Source organism: Megalopta genalis, chromosome 11 (genome assembly GCF_051020955.1).
Source record: "Megalopta genalis isolate 19385.01 chromosome 11, iyMegGena1_principal, whole genome shotgun sequence".
Classification (NCBI taxonomy): domain Eukaryota; kingdom Metazoa; phylum Arthropoda; class Insecta; order Hymenoptera; family Halictidae; genus Megalopta; species Megalopta genalis.
Window position 1 is genome coordinate 1,118,647 of NC_135023.1, and position 13,323 is coordinate 1,131,969.

The following is a 13,323-nucleotide window of genomic DNA, read 5'->3' on the forward strand; positions in this document are numbered from 1 at the left end:
TGTATGAGCTTTGGGTATCATAGTTTATTACACATGTTCAGTACAATCACGTATAGCGTATACACATTTCACGGACAAAAAAAGTAATCTTAAATGTAACACGTAGTTTGCTATAAGAGGGCTCAGTCTAGACTGTTTTTCTGCAATTTGGTAGAGTTTTTTGAATATAATAATTTATTTTTTTGTTTTATGGAAAGCATGATTTTTGTATTTGTTTTATCTTTATTTGCAAAGTGATTAGTAAGTCTTTTAACAAAATCAGGAAAGAAGGAAATTCTGCGGCTGGAAGAAAAAACACTGAATGTCACATGTTTTCACTTTCGAGATGTTTGTCCTTTAAAGTTCTTACAGAAACCAATTCCTTTCTTGGTTTTCCATTTATTGAGCTTATCGTATTTGCATAAACTGAAATTTCTTGAAATTGTAACATGTTGCGGTATTCTCTACAGTCACTGAATTATGCCGCGAGATCTAGGACGCTCGGAGCGTGGGCTGAGTCGAATGGTGCCGGCCCTGAGCAACGGCGAGTGCGCGTAGGGTTTGTGCGTCGTGCCGAGCCGTGAGTCTGGGGAGTGGGGAATGCCTCGTTTCTGGCTGAGGAAGCGATCTGCCGAGAACGAGGATCACTGTCGCGTAGACCGTAGCGTTGGGTGTTTGGAAGAAATAAGTGTAACTGTGACAATTCGAGCCGAGATTAATTCATACGTAATGAAGGAAGACAGCCGCTAAAGACCATGGGGCAGCAGGCGAAATAATAAAGGACAGTGCTGGCAACAACTGGCAGCGACCGTTCCAAAGATATGTCAAGACTAGTGACCGGCCAGAAGCCGCATTCGTAACTGGGAATTTCTGATCGGTTTTTCGGTAAGTCTCATTATCATCTAATGTCTACATTAATTGAGCAACAGTGCCGAGGCCAGCTCTGACCGGGCGAAGCAGTGCTTGCTTATGCCGGTCGATGTTAAAGCAGCTGAAACCACTGCGAAGAGAGAGGTCCGCATCCGGAAACTGCGGACGTCGTGCTTGGAGAAACCCCCTCCTCATCGTTTACCGGTTCATCAGAAGGGAAGATCGTCCCGCGAGGGAGGTGACTCACTTAGCCACTCCCCCGGCGAGTCGGCCCCCGGGGGGGCCGAGCCGCCGGGAGAATGTTTCCAGCGGGGGCCACGGGGAGGCGGAGTCACCAGCGTAGCGCTCGATCTCTTACAGGCTCTCCATTTGAGAGTTTTGCGGCGGCCGTCGTCGCGACTCGCTAGAGAGCGGCTCGCGAGGACATTCTACGCGGGCTACCCCGGAACACCGTTGTCAAGGACGGACGGTGCCTGCGATTCCGGCGGTAGCCTAAGTCTCATTATCAGTACGAATTTCTTCATTTACATTTCAATGGCTCGGACACCTTCTCTCGGCTGGGCTAATTATTCGCCAGTGCGAATTATTACACGCCACGTGCGTTACGCATATGGCGTCTCGAGAAAGCTTGCGAAACTGGAAGCACGTGTCTTCCACGTGGGCAATCGGTTCTTGCGGATATATGGCGTCGCGGCCATATTTATTTATATTAATATTCGGACAACTTTTAAAACGCCATAACTTGCTTAGAACTGGACTGAACAACTTGAATTTTGTTATTGCTTAGAATGATTAAAGAAAATAATATATGACGAAATATATATAACGATGATTTAAGAAATGCATTTCGTAGATCTCGGTAATTTATATGCATGTTGAAAATTTCAGCGGAATCGGTTGACTTTGGTATAAGCGGTAAACAATTAAAGATCGCAAAAATCGCAGTTTTGTCCTGATTTTTAATATTTCTGTCCAATAATTGTGAGAAAGTTGCTGTTTTAAAATTTGTTTAATGCTCGTAACTATGACCTTGCGTTAACTGATTTCGATGAAATTTTCGGCATGCATGTAACTTATCGAGATCTACAATACGTATTTTTTTTAATTTTCGTTATAGGCATAGAATAGTTACAAAACGAGAGTTTTTCATTTTGTAACTGGTAGGTTTATTTTAAGTGCTCACCTTTTCCCACCTCTTTATACAATACATTCCACTCTCTTTTCTTACGATGTTCCTAATATATTTTCTTTGCAATATGTAAGCTTATTTTCTAATAAAATGTCGCTTTATGGGCATGTCTTGTATTTATTTCTTTATTTCTAGATATCTGAAACTGTTTCTTAAGTTGTTTAACGTAAGTATTGTATAACAAACTGTATTGCGTACCTGATTATACATTCAATTCAGATTGATCCTCTATAACTTGAGATATTATTTTATTGTCGTTAAGAATATGAAATCCTTTATCATTTCCATCATTTTTAATCACATTTTCTACATCGCACTCTACGCAGTGCGAAATGCACCTTGCAACATTATACATATAACTTTGTGATTACGGTTTGTTCGCTATCTGATCTTTCATGCAAAGATGAATTACTTTCACCGACTTTTAGAAGCTGTTATTCATTTTTACTCCTCTATTCGTGTTTGCTGCATCATCTTCTTTGCATTTTAATATGTTATCTTCAAATAATTTTTTTATGATATATACAGTAAATCCACCAATGTTATATTTACGAGACAAGAAATTAATTGTTTCTGAAGCGTCTATTAATTTCAAATTTTTCTTGAATACAAAGCACCACTCTTTTTCTCTTTTCGTTTGATTTGTGTGAAGACGTAATGAGAATATAGTTTCTGGACGAATCACATACATACAAGTAACTGAATTAAATCGTTACTTATCTTACATTCTATGCAGGAAGACTATGCTAGAATTTCTAACTAAGAAACAAAAACAGTGTGTTGTATAATGGGTATGTTGCGTAGACTGGAGTTGGATAAGAGGAGCATCGTTCCTGACATCCAATTGTTGGTAACGGGTTACTATGTTGGATAAACACAGTCCAGATAAACGGTGTTTTACTAGTTCTTGTACTAGTTGTTCTATCATTAGTATTTATTTAAGATTGATGTCGTTTTTAAATCTCTATTTTATACGATTTTAAAATTTGTTTATAGTATGTATTTTTTTTTGTTGCAACTTGAATGTCCGAATTATATATAATATATATTATATATTATCAAATATTTCAAGATTTAATGTAAAGTATTTGTTTAATATAATGTTTTACAAGTAGTGTATAAACAAGGATTCGGACCTGGACAAACTAATCTAAATTGGAATCGAAGTTGCGTAGGAACCGTATTTTATTAGGCTTCCCTCAATTTATTTTCTTTATTACATCACCGCCCAATGCTTCATCCTGTAGCAAATGATAAAATGTCATGGTTAATAGTAAATCAAAGACCTATGCATATAAACTGTGAATCGTTTAATAGAGTTCGATGATGTACCTGCGCTGTTGTCTGTTTTTGAGTTGAAGTAAATTACCTCTCAGATGTTATACCAACAGAACTTTTATGATTTTCATTAGTTTTATCGGTTTCTTTGCTTTTGTTACATGCTCCACTGCCATTAGCTTTATCTGTTTTTTCCGCTTCTTCTTCATCGTTACTACTCTCTACTGACAATAACTATTATCTCGTCATTATTGAAGGGTTTTACCGGTCTATTAGCAAATAATGTTTGCATCTATAAAATAGCATGCGATTATCCAATCTGTCAAATCTGATAGTATATTATCATTTTTAAATGAGTTTGTTTGCAAGTATACATATACTTCTGTCTTTTCTTTTTGTGCTTCCTCCTTTCTCTTATCACAATAATTTTTAATTTCTTTTCTGATATTTCCAATATTTGCAGTTGTTTCAGTAGTTTCCAAACATAGCACAAGTTCTTTTATTTCACGACTATATGTAAAGAATTAATAGTAACAATACAATCGAGCTTATAATGGCAAATCAATATTTTGAAATATTACATTGTATATGCTCGACCTCTGTAGGTTATTAAAAGCGTTAGTGTTATTTTTGTTAACAAATTTATCTAATGCTTTATTTAGATCATTCACTGTTAGTATTGTTCATAGGTTTTTATTTTCAACCAAACTTGTGTCCTTTTAGTTTTGCCTGTATGTGGTTTCCACAAAACCTTAATTCTCCTAATTAAAAAACCAAACAAATTTTACCTTCGAGCACCTTGTAGAATATCGCAATTTTTGTTTACCTCAGTATAGCCCATAATGTCAGTCGTATCCTGGAGTACTTACCGGAACTTCTTGTTTTACAGAATACAATTAATTCGTGAGAATTAGCAACTTTATCACAATATTTCTGTGCCAATCTAAAATACACATATTATTTATTTCCATTTATTACTTGTATTCGTTAATATACTAATAGAATCTTACCTGGTCGAATCGAACCGTTCTTTATCATTCAAGTAAATTACCTTCAATCGAATATACGGCAAGACCGGTTGCTTCGGATGATTTGACAATTGTTCCGCGGTACTAGGAATCAATTCATTTTCTATGCGTCGGTCGACGATAATAAAACTGGTTCTGATAGCAATCTATCATTATTACTTTTTATATTTGTATCATTAAGGACCAGAGTGTCAAACACAAATGGTCTAACGGTTTTTAATTTCAATTTCTTCAACTTAAACTTATTACCGTTTACGCTAAATATGACAATGTGTTTGGCCTTTGATTCGCCTTCGCATAAAGAAATCGCAATCTGTAAGTGCGTTTCTTAAGCAGTAGTTTCTTATTTTTCATGCATCATAATTAATAAATAAATCTAAAAATATACCTGTTTGAGAAATGTAGTATTGTCTTTTAGAGTTAAACACGTGTGTGATACAACATTCCTGTTCCCCTCCCCACACAACAAAGTCAACAAAAGAGGGAAGGTGGGCTTGCGAAGTATATCCACGTTTAAGACATGGTGCACGTTTTTTATGTAAAACAAACAAATTAAAGCATTTCACCTATGAATGAAAATCATTTGCAATAAAAAAAAATGGAAAGACCTCTCAATACATATATGGATCTCATAAGTTCACCTTAAAATCGTTCAACATCCGTATTAATTTATCATCGTTCATGCAGCTTAAACAAAAAATTGCAACATGGGTATTACCCATTTTTATCATCAGTGGAGGAATGATCATTTTGGGGGTGGCTGTCCATTTTCCAAAATAATTTATGAAACCAGACACAGACAACAAGTCCATTTGGCCCATTTGTTCCACAACCTATAATTTTGATTATAATTACTAATGGCTGAATCAATGTTGAAAAATCACTGCACTTAAACTATTGATATTGTTACGAATTACTACACTTCACGAGAACACGAACTATAATACAACTAAATTATGTTAGAGATCTTTGAATTAGATGGTGTTGATCGCTCGACGGTCCGATCCCGACTCTTCGATTGTCCGTTGATAAAACACCTCCGTGGCAACCCCTCTCTTCTATTTTTCTTTAAGGAGTTGCTCACAACAGGGCAGTTTCACATTACAGCGACTTGATTTGGACAAGTCGCCGTAACATTGCCCTCCTCGCCGAATGAGCGGCCGTCCCGGCCGCGGCAAATTTCACTTGTGTTGACCAACGACAATCGAACCGTTAATCCTGCCAGCTTCAGTCCTATAACCTCGAACTATCGTTCCATCGGACAACTGACAGGTAACCTCCACCGCAAGTACTTCTGTCTGAAAAGTAGGTAAACAAGGAAAGAATGAAATTAGTTACCCAGGTGGCCTTTTCCAGACAGTTTACGTCCTGACATTTGTCCTCCGTCTCAAGGGAAAACCACCAAAAAAACCTTGAGCAGAACGTCAGTACTTCTACGACGCGTACAGCTCTAATCACTGTCGCTCACCCTTCCTCTTAATTCTTCGTTTTGAGGCTTGAGCGTTTCTTTCTTGAAGAAGTTTTGAGAACTTCTCACTTGTAGACTTCCCGGGAGTTCCCTGCTCTGATCAATCACCAAAACTCTTCCCCGGATGCACCTCCAATCACCACAGGATACTACCTGCAGTAATATGGGATCCCGTGCATCTCTTTTTGTGGATCAGTCAGGAAAGGGTGTACCCTCCTGAGAACACGTCCTCACTCCCCAATGGGAGGACGTAATCTTCCAGAGGATACAACTTCCTTCCCCCATCGAACCGTTTCTTCCACAAATGGAAAGAGCTCAGCGTGTCAGTACACAGATCACTCCCTCGTCTTCTGCGAAGAAACGTCCTCTTCTTGAGTGAGAGACAGTCAAAGGCCTCTGTGTACAGCGTCGTAGCGAGCCGAGCGGTTAACGTGTACGATCTTCGGTTTCGACTTCGGAGAACGAGTTACACGATAAATAATGTCGTTCAGGCGGTCCTGTACCACATAAGGACCTTCCCACGCGGACTGCAACTTGGGACATTTTCCTTTCGTCCTTCGTGGTTGGAACAGCCATACTTTCTCGCCTGTAGCAAACGTAATTGAATTAGCGTAAACATCATACCAAGATTTCATTTTGTCTCCGCTAATTCTCAGTCTCTGGCGAATAAATTCATGAATTTTAGCCAGTCTGATACGCGTTTGCTGAACAAACTCGTCCTCCTCATATCTTGATTCAGGCGGGAGTCCTCTCTGAAGATCCATTGGAAGTCGAAGCTCTCTACCAGTGAGAATCATCGATGGAGTGTTCTTCATTGTCTCGTGTCTGCTTGAGCGATAGGATAGTAAAAATAACGGTATCCAATCGTCCCAATCCCGTTGATGATCCGCTACAAACATTGAAAAATACTGCAGCAGAGTCCGAATCAACCTCTCCACGAGCCCATCAGATTGTGGATGCAAAGGAGTAGTGCGAGTCTTCTTAATACCAAGCAGCACCATCAACCGCTTGAAGACCGCCGACTCAAAATTTCTCCCCTGATCCGAATGAAGTTCCAACGGTACGCCATGACGACTTACAACTTCTGTAAGAAGGGCCTTCGCAACAGTCGTCGCGCGCTGGTCCGGCAACGGAACTACCTCCGGCCATTTCGTAAAATAATCCACAACGACCAGCGCATACTTGTTACCAGCCGCAGACTTCGGAAACGGTCCCACAATGTCGAGCGCTACCCTTTCAAACGGTGCCCCGACATTATAAATCTTGAGAGGTCCATGTCCCCTCTCCCTCGGACCTTTCCTTGCGACACAAGTATTACATCGACGACACCAGTCTTCCACATCCTTGCGATTATCAGGCCAGTAAAATTTTCGACGTACCCTGTCCAGAGTTTTGTTCACTCCGAAATGGCCACCCGCCGGTGTATCATGACAATCTGTCATCACCGAGCTTACCATTTCTCTTGGAACCATCAGTAACCACTTGTTACTTTTTCCATCAGGGGATTCCCACTTACGAAACAGTAGATCCTCGTAAACTTCCAAGGAATCCCAGATTGATACGAGATATTTAATTCTCGTATTCCTGTCCGAAATCTCCTGCCAATCGGGCCTGCTACCCTCTTTTTTTCTTGACAGGATGAAACCAATTTCTTCATTCTCCTCCTGTTTTCTCCTCCACTCTTCAAAATCAAATGTTTCGCAGAGTGTCCGCAGAACTACGTCTCCATTTTCTTCCGTCTTCTTCTCCAGGCGCTTGCATCGCGCACAATCCTGCGATTCGCAAGGCTTGCGAGAAAGACCGTCCGCGTTCTGATGGAGTCTTCCTTCCCGGTGTTTCACCTCAAAGTCATATCCCTGAATCCGCTCGATCCAACGTGCTACCTGTCCTTCCGGATTCTTGAAAGACAGCAACCAACGTAAAGCAGCGTGATCGGTCCTCAGAAGGAATCTACGCCCATAAAGGTAATGATGTAAATGTTCAATAGATTTCACTATCGTTAATAGTTCCTTCCGAGTAACGCAATAATTCTTCTCAGCTTTTCCTAGCGTCTTGGAGAAGTAGGCGATTACTCTCTCCCGACCTTGCTGAATTTGAGAAAGAACTGCTCCAATTGCAAAATTTGAGGCATCCGTGTCCAAAATGAATTCTGTATTAACCGACGGATAAGAAAGAATGGGAGACTCCATCAATTTCTTTTTTAAATCCTCGAACGAATGTTCCGCTTCTTCCGTCCACACGAAGATTTTCTCGTTCTCGGTCAAACGATGTAAGGGCTTCGCAATATCGGCGAAATTTTTAACAAACTTCCGATAATAAGTGCAAAGACCCAGGAAATTCTTCAACTCGGTCTTATTCTTCGGCACCGGCCAATTCTTTACTGCATCCAATTTTTCAGAATCAGTTTGTACACCCATCTCGGATACTACGTGTCCAAGATATTTCACTTCTTTGCAGAAGAAATTACACTTCTTCGGGCTCATCAGCAAGCAAGCTTTCCTTAGGCGAGCAAGTACCTTCCGCAGACGTTGTACTTCCTCTTCAAAACTTCTACCGAAAATTATGATGTCGTCGAGGTATACCAAACAAATCTTCCAGTTTAACCCTTTTAAGATGTTGTCCATTAGACGTTCAAAGGTAGCTGGTGCGTTACAAAGACCAAATGGCATGACTTTGAACTGCCATAATCCAGTACCCACACAAAAGGCAGTCTTTTCCTTATGTACAGGATCCATGGATATCTGCCAATATCCACTTTGTAAGTCGATCGTCGAGAACCAACAGGAGCCATCCAAAGCGTCCAGCGTATCTTCTATCCTTGGAAGGGGAAACGAATCTTTCTTGGTGATATTGTTCAGACGCCTGTAATCCACGCAAAATCTGATGGACGCGTCCTTCTTCTTGACCAATACCACGGGTGAAGACCAGGGGCTTTGAGACTTTTCTATGACTCCTTGTCGTTCCATTTTCGACAATAATTCATCTACTTCTGAACGTCGATGAAGAGGTAATTGTCGGGGTGCCTGTTTTATGGGAAAACTGTCACCGGTATCTATCTTGTGACATACTACGTCACATTTGCCCGCCTCTTCGGAATCTTTCGCAAAAACATCTGCAAATTCCGTCAATAACTCGGCAAAAGTTTTCTTTTGCTCTGCGGACAGGTTTATAGAACATCTCTGATGAAGATCCTGAAGATGATCCGGTACTAATGTATTCCTGTTTTTCTTTATCTCCTTCGTAGCCGAATCTTCTCCATACTTCAGCAACGGCACTTGCATTCCTTTCAAATGACGAACCTCGTTTGTAAAGTCCAGTTGACAGGCATGCTTTTTAAGAAATTCGATTCCCAAAATGCATTCTTCCATCATACTGACGAAGAAGAACTCTTCTTCGGTCTCGACTTCTCCAATAGAAACAGGTAGTTGCTTTTTACCAAAAATCGGTAATCTCTGACCGGAGACTGAAAAAATCTTCACTCCTGTCATGCTCGCCAAACTATTCTGCCTTGTAGCATAAGTTTCCCGTAGAAGGTTAACCGATGAGCCCGTGTCCAAGATGATTTTCCTTTTCTTCGCTCCAACGATGCCTTCGACGAAGAAAATCCCTCGCTGAATAGGTTCCAAACGCAGCACGACAGGGGGAAAAACGGAAGATGAAGTTGGACTATCCCCCATTATTCCGACTTCTTGAAGTTTCCCTGCGAAGTCTCCTTCCTTATTTTCTTTAAACAATCCCGTTGGAGGTGGACCTTCTTTCCACAGCTCCAGCAATGCGGCAACTCCCGTTGATGTCCAACCACTCGTTCAGAATGCCGTTCAGCCGCACGTTCCAGCATTCCCTCGGAAGTAAAGGGACGTTTTAAATTCCGTTCAATCGTTTGTGTTTTTTGAGAGCTTAATTTATTGAGAGCTTCCATCTCTAGAGCTCTGGTCACCGTAGCTCTAAGAGATGTAAGACTTTCATATCTCAACATTCTCTTCATCTCTTCATTGGCCAACGCCGTCACAAACTGAGATGCGGCCAAACGATCCCGAACATCCATTGGACATTCCGAGAATGCGCATTGCGCCAGCCTCTCAATCTCCGTGGCCAATGCAGAAATTGACTCCCCTTGCCGCTGTTTATAATTTTGAAATAGAACGTAATTTAGCTTCGAAAAGTTCTTTTGACCAAACCGAAACTCGATTGCCGAAACTATTTCTTGGAAGTCGAAATACTTATCGGCGGGAAGAGAATTCAGTACTCCTCGAGCCGGACCATCCAACGAAGCAATTAAAGCCGCAGCTTTCTTTGCTTCGTCCCAGCCATTTACATTCGCGACCATTTCAAATTGAATTCGGTACTCATCCCATGACGTGGAACCGTCATAACGTGTCGGCTTCACGGAATATCCTAATCCAGTTACGAAGCGTGTAGATTCACGACACGCAGGCAAGGATGGCACCGACAGTGAAGCAAATACAGGAACACTCGGAGCAATAGGTACACTCGCGTTATATACAATATTAACATTATTTACAACAGTGTCCGCACTATTTACACGCGCCTCCGAGTGTTCCACAGACGAGAATGCCGCAGAATTTAAGACAGAATATCGCAATGAATCCGATAGCACCTGGCATTGGTTCTCGATCCTTGCTATCCTCTCTTCCATGCGAGCCTCTCGTTCGGACGCAGCAGCCTGTTCCCGTTCCTCGCGCTGAAGCCTGTCCGCTTCCAGTCGCGCCTCGAACTGCCTCTGCTGCTCCTGCAGTTGCTCGCATAATTCTTGTCGGAGGTTTGAAAACAGGATCTCCAATGCCGGCGTGACATTTTCGATCGATTCTTCGTTCCCGGAGGAGCCCCCAATGTTACGAATTACTACACTTCTCCCGCGTCGCGGCATTTTATTTACAATAGAGAACACGAACTATAATACAACTAAATTATGTTAGAGATCTTTGAATTAGATGGTGTTGATCGCTCGACGGTCCGATCCCGACTCCTCGATTGTCCGTTGATAAAACACCTCCGTGGCAACCCCTCTCTTCTATTTTTCTTTAAGGAGTTGCTCACAACAGGGCAGTTTCACATTACAGCGACTTGATTTGGACAAGTCGCCGTAAAAATATTATATTTCTTACTTAGATGTTCATTTTTCCCGTGAATGGAAAATATTGGCATGTCAATATTAAAATTTGGATCCCAAAAATTTACAGTTTTAAAAGTACAGTGTGGGAATGTTAATTCTGGCTCGCTCAAAAATTGGATGTTAATAGCTCTGATGAAAAGACAATCATTAATATTTGTCGTACTTCAAATACCATCTTATATTGATATTATCATATCTTGCTAACCTGGGACCCATAGAGTATTTATTTAACAATTCTATACATTTTAGTTCATCAGAAGTTGTTGGTTTCGCATCGTGAAATAAATCTCCACAATGAAATATAAGGTCTACATTTTTTTCCTTGCTACATTGAAGTATTTCTTCAAAAGTATTAATGCTCTCATCCGATGACTCTCCTGCTTGTATAAATTAATTATTTGCAGTATATATGTGCGTGTGTTGCTGTCAACGGTCATGATGCTACCACTGAGTAACCACATCAATGGCCTTGCCATTTTTTAATTACTGTAATGTCTCCAGTTACATTTCGAAATATGTATTCTTCGATGCATTCTCGGCATCGACTAGCGTTTGATGTTTCCAGGATTACAGAACCATATCCTTCACAATGACAATCTGCCTCACTTCTGTGGTTTCCTGCGATGGTATGCCAGCAGCCTTCAGGAAATAATTCTCTTTCTTCTGCTGCCACTCGAGACCAACATTTTTCACACAATTTGTATTCTTCAGCTTCAAACACGAGTTGCATTTTCCTTATACATTGGCATATTAAGAGATCCTCGTGCACCTCTGGATAATCAGCGGGATTTACTTCATCCTGAAAGTGAATCCAATTTTTAATTTGTGTCGGACGAACTATCGAAGACGAAGGAGTGTTTTAATTTATCCTGATGTTTCGCGATTAGGTGTCCGGTCGCATCTGTTTTTAAAATTGCATTATTTATATCCGACATCTACTATCTCGTATGGCCCGATGTAACGTGGATCGAATTTACTTGTTTCAGGTTCTTTTTACACATGGACGTATTACTCCACCATAAGTTATGTCGGATTAGCTCACTTATCGTAATTCCCGAAGATTAATTCGTGGGATGTGAAATTCGTAGCTTCGTGGACGGAGGTATTTATATGAAATCATGGCAAATGGTAAGTAGAGGTCCCATTCTTCATATGACTCGATGTATTGTTTTAGATGTTCTGTTAATACAATATATGGCTCCTTTTTAACGATCCATCTCGGCAACATGTAGTATTAGTTTCCCAAGAAACTAGTGTTTTCATCTATCGAAATGGATTTTGGTGTCTCACGTATTGCAATGAAATGACTCGCGGACGCGTCAGCTATTATCATGGCTTTAATATCTGATAAAACAACTGCTAACCAATACTTTTTTAAATTGTCTCGCATAGTTAAAATGTAGCGATTTCCATTGATTGTTTTTGGAAGTAGTCCAAATGTGTCGTGGCAAGTTCGTCAAAAGGTTCCAGAGATGTGTCCGTAATAATCACGGGTTGACGGGTTTTGTTCTGATAAGTGAACGAATGAATTCTTGTGAATCTTTTCTCATTTCGGGGCAGTGATATTTTTCTTTTAACCCTTTCGGTACGGAGGACCTGGCCGCGGTTATACATTCGTGGAACGAGGAAGTTTTCCGCAAGAGTGGTTGCACTGTCCGACAGCGTAAACCGCGAAAACATGTTTTGCGGCATTCATAGAAATCTCGAGCGTGATTGAGACTAAATTTTTCATTCGGACCGCGACATCGGTGACTGACGCGGAATTTAACGTGTTTGAAAAACATTTCTAAAATGTTTATACTGCTTAGTCGTAACCTAAACCAATCCTCGGCAGAAAACCGATTTCGACGGTATCTTATCTCGCGGATCAGACGGAAGGACAGACAAAACAGGCATGGCGCTTAACGTTTTAAAATCATATCTTTTTCTTTACAGTACATTAATTAAAGTAAATGGCATTGATATAAATAATATGGTCCAATATTACAAAATTAAAATAAATAACAAAATTAATAGTGTAACATAATAAATAATAAAACTAATAGTGAAATATAATCAACGACAAAACTAATAGTGTAACTTGGTGTGATAGTTTTCGAAACAAGGGGAAACGCGCAAGCCCGCATTACATTGTTCGCACTGATACTTGGATTCACGTCTCACACCACCAGCCGCACATACAACACATCTTCGTTTTCGATCTTTTTTCCCCGACTGATATATCGAAGGAAAATGTCCCCCTGTGAGCCTTGTGGGATAATAACTTCCTGACTTGTTGCACCGATGATATTCATGATTCTTGTGTTATTTTTCTAATATTTCCTTAATCAACTGAAGGTGAAATTTCGCCATTGAGATTTGTTTTTTTGTGGTGTGC

General features: G+C 40.5%; 1 long non-coding RNA gene across 1 annotated transcript; it reads left to right on the forward strand.

Annotated features, from left to right (window-relative positions):
• Positions 1-746: 746 nt before the first annotated feature.
• Positions 747-12,177, forward strand: LOC143260297 (uncharacterized). Its single transcript, XR_013034437.1, has 2 exons — positions 747-864; positions 11,933-12,177. It is a non-coding gene; the product is annotated as an uncharacterized LOC143260297 (long non-coding RNA).
• The last annotated feature ends 1,146 nt before the right edge of the window (positions 12,178-13,323 follow it).